Source organism: Anguilla rostrata, chromosome 11 (assembly GCF_018555375.3).
Source record: "Anguilla rostrata isolate EN2019 chromosome 11, ASM1855537v3, whole genome shotgun sequence".
NCBI lineage: Eukaryota > Metazoa > Chordata > Actinopteri > Anguilliformes > Anguillidae > Anguilla > Anguilla rostrata.
Window position 1 is genome coordinate 24,507,625 of NC_057943.1, and position 14,324 is coordinate 24,521,948.

Here is a 14,324-nt window from a genome sequence, read left to right on the forward strand (position 1 = left end):
AAAATTGTAGTTCTGAGCTAGTAATGCTGTATTTACATTCAGTGTGGTGTGTATGCTATATGCGCAAGCTATTTAGAAATATTCCTTTGTGGTGATTCCCTGACCTCAGCTCTCAGTGCTTTTGTGAGCACCTCTCATTTCTACTATGCAGGCACATGATGACTTCAGCAGCCAGTGAAATCGATGATAAGTGTTTGGAAGTGGGGGAAAATGCCACTTGCTTAAAATTTGTTCTGCTTGACAGGATTTGGGACAGAGGGGTCATTCTCAAGAGGGGCCTGCCACCTGGCCCAGCGAGCAGGGCCCGGCATTTAGCGATGCCAGGGGTGTGAAGTTCCTCCCACAGCAGGACCGTGTCCATCAAGAGCCTGCCTCTGAAGAGAGAACACGTCGACAAAAAGCTTATTCCCCTCAGCGAGAGCCGGCTTTACACATGAAAGCCCTGACGTGTGGATTAGCGTGTGACTGAAAGGAGCGTGCGCCTCTGGGCCCCGCCACGTCCCGCCCGGTACACTTGGCTTACGAACTGTTCCCCCGTTCACATCAAACGACGTCAAATATGCCGCCAATTAATGAGCCGGCTTTAGCCTGCGGTCACCTTTGGTGTTGGAGATCTGTGCTGTCTGACCGCCTGCTATTTGCCAGTGTGTTGCCATTCTCCTTTGAGCAGGGCAAAACCACATTTGACCTACTCCTATACGATGCACAGATGCCTGTGAAGAGTTACATTTCAAAACCTCTGAGTCTTCTGATTTTCATCTCTTCCACTCCACTGCCCTCTTTGGACCACCACGTGAATGTTTTATCGTTCATTGTGTTCAAAGAGTCGCTGTTATTTCTCCCTGCAAGGCTGTTTGTTATGCTAACCTAAGCCTTTCCCACAATGCCCTTCCTCCAGTTTATTCCACTTATTTAGGATTACCACAGAAGGTACAAATTCTGTTTATGTGACCTTGACCTGGAAAAAAAAAAAGCTAAATCCAGTACACTGATGCACTTTTTGAGAAATACTCTTTGCACTTTCTGTGAGTGTTACTTTTTGAACATATGCATGGCTGTCTCCTGTCGTAAGGTCAAAGGAGGATTAGGGGAAAACTGTGATTAATGACCGTTAAACATGAACTGACAGGGTCTGTGTGTATTAAACACACAAATGCATGGGAACGTATTGGTGGATAGAATTACTAGAGCTGGGTTTTCTCTCTCTTTTCTTTGATTGGCAGGGCAGTGGGTTCGATTCCTCGTTATACAGTATGTACCGGTGCTCACATCATACAGACGCTGGCACTTCACCCGGCCCTTTTCACACTGCACAATATCCGGCTCGTGGCCATGAGCAGACCTCCTTGGGGGTAGAATGACAGCCTGTTCTAAAAAGCCAGCTAAGTGGCGTCTTTGGGTCGAAGTGAAAGTGGATGAGACTGAGATGACAAAAAGGCAGCTTCTGTTGCTGTGAAAATGGAGTCTTTTAGCTCCGCAGAGGGTATGTAGAATCAGAGCCTGTCCTGGGGGTACATTGCCCCTTGATTATGATCATGCTTCCTGTTGTACCCTAAACTTAATTTAAATATGACACCATGGTAACAGCCAGTCCCACTCATATCATGCAAATTTTTATGGGAAGAATAGCTGTGTTGATGCCATTAGGTACTACAGATGACAGTTAAACTGGGTGTGTACTTGATACGAAGGCAAACTTCCTTTCCTTGCATCCTTTGATGGGTGGAGCTAGGAGCAAGGAAATGAAGCAAGGCGATAAAATATGTAAATGGAACGAGCTGACGTTGACAACACGTGATTCCAGATGTCAATTTCACATATTCCTGACCCATTTGGCCTTCCATACTAGGAATGGAGACAAGGAAATGAGAAAAAATAAGAAAAAATAAAATCAAGTTGATACCTGATACCTACTGCACATATTGTATAATTTCCATATCATTCACAGCCAGCCTTAAAACTTCCCTGCCAGCATACAGATGGGCTGAGCAGTTTTTGGATTGTCCCTTCATTCCCCTTGTGGTCCTCCTGGAGACAAGATGTATAACTTATTGTTTAACTCAAAAGCAAGCATGCAAAAATGGATTAACGTGAGAAATTACTTTCTTTCCAATCTATGTTCGCTTGCCCATGGTGCTCGTGTAGCCCTGGGGAGAATGAAACCCTGAAATAGGAAATTAATCAGGAAAACATCAAAATCATTATTTATAAGCGCCTAATATCCCACAGCAACAGCAAAACTATTTCCACAAGGCTGAAGTGTTGAGGTAAATTCTGCAGGTGTGCCCTGTGTACTGACATATTTCATTTAACTTTTATTTTACCAAGTGTCTCATTGAGATAAAGAATCACTTTAGCAAGGGAGACCAGGCCAAAAGGCAACGCAAATAAATGCATTTACATTACAAAGGAAGTATTGGGAATTACTTGATTAGGAATGGAAAAAAGGTACACACAAATATCCTTCATGTCAGTGCCTAGTCAGTATTAATCAGTAGGTATTTTATTAAAAAACATGATATACTTTATTAATTCTGAGTTAAACACTGGGCTTGATATAACCCCCATGGTGTGCTTTCACAAAGGAAAAGTAATGGCAATCATTCACATCTAACACTAGTTGCCCTCTAAATCTCTTTCAGGAATTAATTTAATTTTCATGAACTTCAAAGTCTTTTCCCTGGACTCTGTATAGTCCAGTTCATTTCTTGAGCTGGCATTTCTTGTTTGATTTAGAAAACGTCCAACATCAAAGAATTCAAGGGCCTTACCGCATTCATTAAATACAGACTGGACTAGACAATGCGCTCGGGAGAATGTAGACCACGGCATTAGCATTCCGAAAAGCTCAGTCTGTCTAGTGAATTGCTATTCACTGTGTTTTGAAATCTTTTTTTTAACGTAAATGCACTCGAAAAGGAATGAAATTATTACTGCATGTTTAATAATTGGAACTTCATTGCTTTACAATCCACATCAGCATACAAATGACTGGAAAGGGGAAAGAAATCCATAGAATATACAGTCAATGCTGTTCGAATGCTAGCCAGGTTGCAGCCATAGTTATACTGTAACTGTGGAAGCACATAAGCACAACCCTAAAACATGAAAAAATGTGGATGCAATTCTGCAATACAATTTGAATGGAAGAGCGATTTTGCATCTGATATACGTCTCGACATAAAGCTGTGGGTGCTCAGTGTAGGGCAATGTATTTTCCCAGATCCCATGATCTGCTCCTGAGAAGAAAGTGCTGAAGCTGAATTTTAGCATTGAATACAGTTCTGCAGAATTCCTGAGAGAAAGAGACTCAGAGAGAGACATTTGAGTAGGAAGCAGGCGGGAGTATGGCATTTAATGGTATGGTCTACAGTAACTAAAAAATAACTGCAACGCACAAGGATTGTGGGAGTGGATGTAATGACATAATCATAGAAGTAAATGGCTATGAAATTTCTCTTCAGCCTGTAAATACATAATAAGCCATATCCGAACCAGCTGGAGCTTTCTTTAATTTTGTAAGTTGCCTTGTTTCTTCATATATAAATGTTTAAAGGATTTGTCAAGGCAGAATGGTGAATACCACTGGAAGGGTAAAAATAGATGATGGATCCAAATAATAATTAGGACACATGAAGTTGGCTTATCATTGCTCTGGGCACTGGAGAGAGCACAAGCGCAAACATGGTTCATTCGCCCATTCAGTTCCCATGACTCAGGGTGACGTGTGGATGGCTGAGAGCAGCAGGCATAAGCTTGTGGAAACTGACATGATGGATCAATACCATTAGCACCCTAGGTGCAGAGCTACTTGTTTGAAAGACAGAAGTTCAATGTCTGCGCATTTCATCGATCTGTGCTGAAACGTTTTGTGCGACTTCCATGATGCCCTTAAAACCAGTTGTAGTTTTAACTGCTGTGGCCAAAAACTGCAAACATGGGGGGGGGGGGGTGTTACATATGAAGTGGGGGAAAAATTTCTAACATGACTCTGTTTCTCTGATTGTGTATGAACAATTGAACATGTGACTCATGAATGTCTTTTTGTAGTTTCATCACTGAGCTGAAGCAGTTTTGTAAGCAGAGGCAGGCTACAATTCCTCCTATGCAACGTAAGAGGAGGATGTATGAACTCATACAGAAAACAATTACTTCAGATTATTGCTGCTAAAGGAGGTTCTACAAACTACTCAATCATGGGGGACATTTTTTTCACACGTGGCTTCTAAATAAAACTTACATTTGCATCTTTTACAAGTTACATGAGGTTAGATCTATCTACTGATAAGGGTTAGGTATGTCCTAATATGTAAAACTATGGAATTGAAAGAGGGTGTACTTTCTTTTTAACATTGCTATATATGACTGTGTCAGACCAATCAAAATTCCATTCATTTCGCTTGTACACTTACAAGAGAATTATTACTGTGTCCAGGTAACCTTTGTATTACATTCCAGACAAAAATACTATAGCTGGATACTGTTGCTCTGAAATAATCTCAGCGATTGTTGGTTTGAATTTTAGGATTTATACATAAAGCCTCTTCAACCTCTCTGGCTGGCACAGCAAGCAGAATAACTGAACTGTTAATCTGTCTGATTGATTGCCAGTCAGCAACAGGCCCTCTGATTAAAATCATGTTGACTGCTTGTATGTGAAGTATCTCGGATAATTTGCCACTTTCATGTGTCAGCACTTCCCCAGGACCAGGAAACTTGTCATCAAAACCTGTCAGTGGTGCTAGCCCCTTGTAATGGGACATGTAATTACTGCAGGTTTTCGGCCTTACGCAGCAGGAGAAATATTTTTTTTTTCTTTTGAGACAGAATTTGGAGCCTCGATTCCCAGGGTGAATGTTGCCTGGCAGGACAAGTAGAAAAATGGGAACCAGCAATGCTGACTCATCCCAGGCCTGATCCAACTGGCAGTTTTTCGCATTACAGCCACTTGGATGATGCTCTTAATCCAGAGCAAGCTGCAGAAGAACAGAAATGCATCCAACAGATCCCTTAACTGTCCTTGCAGAGGATAGTTATCACTCTTAGAGTCAGTCTCATTACAGACAAGAAGGGCTATAATCAGTTATACTGTTAGAAGAATCAACCGATCTGAAGAACACAATTATCCTGTCAACATATGCAAGTATTGTTGTATTAAGTATTAAGTTAAAGTGGTCAAATGTAGAGAATTTTATGGAACACTGTTAGGAACAAGTTATTTTTTCTTTCTGTAAACGAGTTTCCTCGGCAGAGTTCACTGTGTGTCTCGGAGGCTTCTTTCGAGATTTAGAGAGCAACACAAAGCTATACAGGCTATTCATAAAAGCTACCATCAGGATTTCCTTGGCGACAGGTGCCTCCCTGTTAGAGCACATTTAGATTGGCCCCCAGGGGTTGTATTTGATTAGATTTTTTGGGGTTTTTTTTTTTTGCCTTTGCAGTGACCACCTGAATTCTTGTCAGAACAGTCTCACTTTAGGGGCTGCTGGGAGGCTCATTAATGGATGAGCCCCATGGTCTCGGATCGGGTCTGGACTGTGCCTGTGCCGACTGTGGCCGGTAGCTCCATAGGGCAAAATAGATTACATTCACTCAGGGTATGGGAGGGTTCAGGCGGTTAGGGGTTTGTGTTCTATCTCTATGTAGTGACCCCCATAGACGATTAGGCACCCATATGTTAAAGCCGCATATGAAAGGTCTTCCTCCCACTCCACTCTATGCAAGTTCCGCTGTAGCCTGCAATGTAAGAACATTGGTGACCTTGTATTGAAGATAACCACAGATGCTGCACCTCCAAGTTGCACATACGAGGCGGTGTAGATAGTGATCGAATTGGGTGGACTGGCACCACCGTTTGATAAGGAAACTGTAGAGGAATACTGCTTCACATATCAGTCCAGATGAAAACACAAACCTATACTGCATATAGCTTTTTCTCAGTTTTCTCTTTCCACTAGTGCACAACACCAAGGCCCTGGCTGAATCAACAGGTATTCTTAATTTTTCCGTATAATTAAATGTAATTGTTATTCAATTACTGAATGCTGAAGTTTAATCCTGAAGTTACCCCTGGGAAAAAATAAAGTTTTTTTTTATTTTTTTTATAAGAACTGTTCAGGCAATTCATTTTCATGATTGAGTGAGTGAGCAACTGAGTTTATGAAGAGAAACACACTCGCCTTTAATTATGAGTTACGGGTAACGGCTGATTGAGTTCATGCCCAAGATACATTTACTCAGCTATACTAACGAATCCCATAAATTGACTGCATATTTCATTTGCAGGCAACTTTTCAGCTAATGGAACTGAACCAGGTCAGTAAGGTGAAACAAAATCCCATTCCCCATCACTCCAACCCTTTTTTTTGTTGGTTTATAACAGATTGTTTGTAAAATTCCTCATAAATCAGAGATGAGATTTAAGAGATGTATTCTAAGACACATTGCCCCACACATACAGGCATCCTCATATTTCACACAGTGCACTTTATATGCCCAGTGATGAAACTTTACGGCCCTCAGTCGCTCCGTCACGTGTAGTCACGTGGTTCCCCTAGAATCTGCCCCTAATCACCACGTTCACGCCAACTGCAAATTATACACACTGGAGGTCACAAAGAGAGGCGCTGTCACTTGTCACCAACCCCCGGGCGCCCTTTCATTCCAAGCGACCTAGCAGACTCCTCACTGGGCATGTTGACAATGAGCTTCCTACTGAGCACGACTCGTTCCATTGGCTGCTGAAAGACACGTATCCGCGATTACGTCTGCGAACAGCTCGTACGCTTCTATGCCTGGATTCACACGTGCTACGCCTATAAACTCTACGGCATGCCGCCTATAAAGCTGTGTGACACTGAGGAAAAGGCTGTTGAACTCTGGCCAAAGCGCTGATGTTTTTAGGGGTCTCTGGGTGACTTGGTGTGCTGGATTGGGTTGTTGCTGATAAAGAGTGGAAAAGAGAGACAGACACGTCTTGAAGCAGGGGTGTTAGAGCCTACACGGCATGTGTGGGCTCATGAGCTAATTACTCAACTAATCATGGTATTCAATTCAGTCATAACCTTGATTAGACAAGTGTTTTAATGCTGGACTTGAGCAAAAGCCTGCACCCACACCAGTTTTTTTCTGGGGCAATGCTGGATGCATCTGTCTTAGAGATTCAGAGAGTATCTGGGATTTAGAAATCGGAGAGGTTCCTGTAATCCTGTGTTGATCCACCTTCTAAGAAAGCGACAAAATTGCATCCTGACAGTCTTTCACTTTTTACAGCACAGTTCTTCCTGTATTAGTGCTGGATAGTGTTATTAATTGGATGCATGTCACCAGTGAATGCATATTAGAAAGGTCAAACCAGGGAAGGAGTGCCATGTATGCAGTGTTCTGATTAAAGCAGACAGGCATTTACAAGCGACAGGTGGCCTGTTTTATGCTGGTCTATGAGCTACGGCCTAAACAGTCTTGGTTTTACTGCTGTAAACAGTCACAGGGAGAGGGAAAGTGGAATATTAAATATCGGGAAAGGGAGACACTGCAGTGTGATCAAAAGTGGCGTAAGTAACGAGGAGAAGGGGGCAGGACGGGATCATTGGATGCAACCGCTGTAGCGCGGGGAACATTGCCTACTCTTGTTGCAGCCACCGTTATCAAAATTAAGCTGACAGAATGTTTCTCTAAATAGAGACATCTCGGTCCCCACCCTCACCCTCACCCCCCGTCCATTGCCAGACGACATGAAGCAAAAGGAAATGCCAGGGTGGACACCATCACACCCTCTATCCCTCTAATCTCACCCCTAGCTTGAGAGGGGAGCTCCTGAGTCTACTGAGTAAACTAAAATACATGACAAGTTGGCTTAGCGTAAACCCGTCTGGAACTGAGAGAGTTAATATGGCCTCTGGCTGTGCAAGTCCTGTGACTTACAGACAACATTTATAGATATCGATGTGAAACTGTGTTCTCTAGTTGGTTCTTAAGGAGTGCAAAAAAGTTAATTGGCATACTTAAAATTCTGTTTATTTAGAGAGTATGTCATAAAAACAGGTTTGGTTATGATCTTTTTTTAAGTCGGTACATTTTTGTATGAATCATTTTGTGTTTGTGATCCTATGGCATACTCACATTTACAGAGTTGGTTCTTCAGTCTTTGTTCCTTTCCTTTGCAAAAATATAATTCAGGACTGTGTGTACATTTTTGCTGTTGTGGTTTTTTAGTTCGTTACAGGATTTTTAAAACTTGGACTTCTTTAAATAAATTTTTTGAAGGGTTATGTTTTACTGAAAGCTTTACTTAAAAAGTTTTCAGAAGCCCAAAACAGTCATATAAAGATTTGAGAAAACAAACAAAAAAAAAAAATATATATATATAAACTATAAAAATGATAGAAATGTGATTTTGAAATTTACTTCAAAAGATAACATTATTTGGACTCAGGAGTCTAAATGCTAGTTGGGCAGAGGAATTACAGTGGCAGGCTGTAATCTTGAACTTGCTCTACATGAACATTGCAATGATTCACTAAACAGATTATGACAGCTGCATACCCAAATGGATTTATTTGGCCAGCTAAATGCTGTCCACAATAGGCCTGTAAAACTCACCACCAGGATGTCTCTTGAATAAAAATGATTGAATCGATATCACCACCCATGCTTGTGACAGACAATCCGGAACTGTTGAATTATGGGTATTTGTGGATTAATCAAGAAATATCCCAAAACAAATGTCAACTATTGTAAAATAATAATGAAATACTGCTGTGGAATTTTATACTCATGAATATGGTAATGCACAAACCGAGTCCTGAGAATGGGCTGCCGCTCTTTTAAATATCATGTATGTTGAATAGCATGTATCTTAATTTCCTGATTTGGCATTTTGTTACAGTAAATATAAAAAAGCCAACCTGAGGGCTGCCCTTAGGTGACAAACACATGTAAAGTGTAGCTACAAGTAGACATGTTGATAGGGAATGGCTAAACTGGTATTGGTTATGATTTTCTAATAAGGCTTGTGAGTTTGACTTGTGACATAATGTGTATTTTCTCTTTCCAATGAAACAGCATTTTTATATGATTCAGATCAGCTTGCTACTTTATAATCAGACATTAGACATTTGCATCAACTCCCCTGGCTGTCTGAAAATGATTTGTTGGTTGGTCTACATCCTTCAGAGGCTTATGTTACGCTTAGCTGTAGAAAGCATTCTTTCACTAATACCCACAAAATATCACAAATTACCACACTAAAAATAAGGCAATCAACACAAATGAAAAAGATAAACAATTTCTCTTGCTGGTTACAGAATGCTGGGTGGTAATACATTGCAAATGAGTCAATTGCTTTTGCTGACAACTCTACGTCTGTGCTCAGTGATCCATTATTGTTCATTTGAGACTGTGATCCTTATCATAATTAGGCAAGAGTTGGCTACGTTCTATACTGAGAGCAAAATTATATTGCTTGTAAGCACGTGTTTGTTTTTCTGTTACCAAAGATAGCTTACCAAGCTGTGACTGTGATGGCTAAACCTCTGCCTTTATTTGTATGGTAAATTTAATCCTGGTTTATGTCTCTGGCCTTGAAGTATAAGAAAAATGTAATCTTTTATCTAGGTACGAGACAATGTCAAATTGTTAGGATTCCCCAAACAGTCTGGATGAGTAAATTAAATCCACACCACACTTCATGTTTTAAATAACTAATTCAATGTTAATAGCTTTTTAACTACAATAATACTTGACTAATATAAAAGCTGCTAATGAAGTGGAATCATCCACTAAATACTTGCAAGGAGAGTGTTATGCCAACTTCTATTTTACCCTCAAGTAACAACCAAACAAGGGAACACAGTAAAGTAGATATGAGAGAGAGTGATAAGAATAGCAGCATAATAAATGCCATTATAATACAATTACAACAGGCATTGCCATGTGCTTTATTGTAAAGAGGCTTGAGAATTTATAGACCTACAAAAGATATGTCTCGTGATAAATTTATGGGGGCACCTGTCTCAAAAGGTTATTGTAACAGATGAGGGGGAAAGTGTATGAAAATAAAAACAGGGCTGATATTTGATGAGAGAACCACATAATGAAAACTGTTTTTTCTGTTTATTGCCAAAGTGTCTTCTCATCCCATAACCAACCCAGTTCAAAATTCAGTCATTTTTGTTACGCATGCATTGGTATGCTTTGAAATACCAAAGCCATCATTGGTAATATTGGATATAGAACCTTATAACCAACTTCAAAGGAAAACGGTAGGAATAAAATCATAAAAATAAATAATAGAATAAAAACAATCACATATTTTTTGATTAAGAAGAAAGCAATACAGGAAAATTTGCCCTCAGGAGATGTACAGTTATTCAGTTGGATCAGTGTTGAAATGGCTGCATAAAAAGTTATTTCTGCTTGGACATTCTGTACTGTACTCACAATGAGACTTCAGCAGCAGCAGAAATGGCAACACCACTGCTCAAATCTCCTCAGCCCCATTAATCCTATATACCTGCATCTATAGTTGAGAGGTGATAATTAAAACAAAGATTGTGCACATGTGCACCGCCAATTGATTCACACCTGCCACTGGGCAATCGCTGTCTTCTGACCTTCCAGTAACCTCTCCGCCGCCAATTATTTAACGACCTCTGTTCCAAAATAGCGTCTGATTTACTCCCTGTCCCAGCCCTGTGTTCTGGGCTGTCCCTTGAAGCACAGCTGAGCGTGACAGAGCAATAAATCTCATCTCAGAGACGGTGAGACCCCTGATGATCTGCATACCTATAAACGGGAACGGGAGGTCCTGTTTACCCAAGTAGTCTATAAAGCAGTATGAGCTCGTCTGTTGGAACAGTATTTATTAGGTCCGGAACAAATATGTATCTTTTTTTACAAGTGTGTCTCGGGAATCAGGAGGGGAGGGGGGGCGCCACCCAATACAGCACGTTAAGATCTGTTGACACTGTCGTGCTGCTGACGAACAGTGTTCTTCATACACTTTGACCTCAGTGGAAAACTAGAACTAGAAAAACAGTCTCTCGATCTTTGCCCATCAGCTTTTGCATCAGACTCCATTAGTCTATATTACATTACATTACATTACTGTACATTACATTTATTTAGCAGATGCTGTTATCCAAAGCGACATACAAAAGTGTATTTCATGGTCATGGAGAATTACAAAACACAAGATCAATAAGGCTATCGATACTCATTTCGTACAGCTATTTCTAGCCAAGAACACAGTTCAGTTCACACAGTGAACACTATTCTAACCTAACTTATGCCAAGCCAAACTAGGGAGAAGAACAAGCTACAATATTAGGACAAACACAAAAATTACCAAAAGTTCTGGAATGGGGGGTACATGTAACATGAGTGTCGTGAAAGAGGGGATTTAAAGTGAAATGATATACAGAGTGGTGGCAGTTAGTCCAGGTATAGACTGAAGAGATGCGTCTTCAGACCACGGCAGAAGATGGGTAGTGAAAGTTGGCACCAGTGTGAGCCTGAATTCAGTCATTCCATTACATTACATTTATTTAGCAGACACTCTTATTCAGAGCAGCTTACAATGTAAGAGAAAAATAAGTGCGTCAGCAAGAAGAGAACTGCAGTAGTCCAAGCATGAGAGTACCAGGGCCTGGACTACGAGCTATTTAGAGTAGGTGGTGTGGAAGCACCAGAAAGAACCTGCACACTCACTGCCACTACATGGAAAGAGAGTTTATTTATTCATTTATCTAGGGTTACCCCTAAAAAAACTGAGCTTCTTGACTTAAGAAGATCAAGTATTTATTCGACCTTAACTTTGTCTTACAAGTAAAAGTTTTTTCCCCTTTTCTGCCCCTAAAAATACAGAATACAGGGTGGTCAGAAAAGCAATATTGTCAAACTGTAAGAAAAGAAGACCATAAGAAGAAAACTGTTCTCTTTCAGTGATGAGCAGGGGAATCTACATGGGTAGGAATCTCAAGGCATTGTGTAGCCAACGAAATGAGAGATTTTATTAGGTGGACAGAGAAAGAGGCTTTTTTGTAGGAATATTTTTCAACATCTTTGTAAGTAAAGTGCATGTCCTGAAATAAACTTTGGTGAACTGGAGTTGAATGCATATTTTCCCCACAGACTTTGTGATGGGAACTGGGGGTTACACTCTTTTGGAGATTATAGCTGAGCAAAGACTTTTGGTCTTCTCTGTCCTAAAGACATTACACTTCTCTGTTCTGCTCAATGCATGCACATATTGTATCATTGAACATGCAATTTTGATTCACATACAGATGCTTTCTGAGAAAATACAATGTAAAAATTTAAACAAACAAAAGTGTTCCTGGCATGTAGCCATTCATTTTTCCATATAGTATTGCTGTATTTTTGTGCACGTGTAGCTATTTTTGGCTGAGTGGTGTTACACTATTGGTCGGCCGAGTTATGAAGTTACACCATTGGTCAGCCGGTCCAGCCATATACTAGGTTTTGACCTGGTCTTGTTTATGTGTAATCAGAAACTGGAACAACAATTTTGACACTTGATGCAGTGATTCGTATGTCACTTTAAAATGATAATGCTGAATCATTCTAGCCAATGTGTAATATTTCAAACACCCTGACAGAACATGACCTCTAAGACAACAAAGAACAAATCAAGCTGCGGATTCCGTCAGCAAGTCTTTGCAATGTCTGAAACCGCAAAGTCCTACATTAAAGACTTTTTCTCTTTCCACATACGCATAATCTTCTCCTTCTAGGAAAAGTCACAGGGGTCCAATCGGCCCACGGTGCCACCAGTGTCATTGGGCGGCTTTGGTTTCACCTCTCCGTCCCCTTCCGCCACACCGCGTCCCCCTGCAGGAAATGGGCGGGCGAGCGGGTCTGACCGCTGTCTCGTTAGTTTTTCGGGGCTGCCCTTGCTCTGGACGCGGGCGGCGGGAATGATCACTATGCGCGGTGACATTTCGTGAAAATGGAAGAGGAGAGGCGGAGGGGCTTTATGCCTTAATCCGTCAGGTTTATGTAGACTCTTGCGCCTCGTGAACCAGCTTAATGGAGTAATGGAGCCAGAGCCGGGGAGGAAGGGCGAGAGATTGGCGTCACTTAGAGAGCCCTTTACCATGCCCAAGGCGGTCGCGACCTTCGCTTCCTCCCCCGTGTACCGCTTTCTCACGCTCCCACACGCATCCCGCCACACCACACGCTTATTGGTCTGTTCCACGTGTCCTTCAGGCATGTAGCTGCTGGTATCCACCTGTGTTTCTTCAGAGATTGTCAGTTAACATAGATCAAAAACCAGGAATGTTATGGTAGAAATGAACATCTCCCATTCAAGTATACATCCGAACTACCTAGAATTAGACATCATTCATTGTGATTCATTATCAATTACGATACTCCGCGAAATACTTAGAACTACATTATTAAGGCCAGGATTTAGACTTTCATTTTGTTCTTCCATTAATTTTGCCTTTTATGGCAAATAAAAAAAGCTCTCAATAACAAAATGTTGTATAGTTATAACAGGCCATGGATTGAAAATGTAATATCATTTATTCTCTTATCTAATTAATTCATTCATTCTTATGTAATGGATTTTCCACACGCATGGGCTAATGATTACCTTTATTTAATTTATTTTTTACCAAGTACCCAACTTCAGCCATCTAGCTACCTCACATAGCTAGCTGCATAGCTAGATGTAACATTACTTACGTCTCCACATCGCTCTGAATCCCCTTAGCAAACTTCAGCTGACACCACCAAGGAAACTCCAAGGGTTAGCTCTAGTTCTTGGATGAGCCCTGTCAGCATGTCTTTTTGGTTCATTGTCTGGGCTTCTTTGCCTCTGCCATTGCAGCAGCTAGCTAGCTAGCTAGCAACAAAAACTCAGCTGAAATCTGATCCCAAACAACCGGCTCTGTAGCCACACCCACCCCTCCCCACACAGGAAAAATACTTATTTTATAGTATTACGGAGGTAAAAATCCTGCATAGTGTGCCTTTAAATAATGCAACACAAAAACCATATCAGCTTGTTTTATCAGCTGAAAATTTGTCTGTGTTTCGCTTTTATACAACATGACAGCAATAATTAAACCATCTTAAAGTTTATTACAGGATTTGGGGGCTGATCTGATATGTGTTTTATGTTTAGATTGATTTTCTGTATTTGAATAGGCAGAATATGTATGCTTTTATATGTTTGGAGAAGTTTGTGCACTGGTTTTTTCTCATCACACAATGTCATGCCCATGATTTTCCCATTACTCAAACCCCCCACCCATAAATATTGGGATGAATTATTGAGCTGCAGTATGGCACTT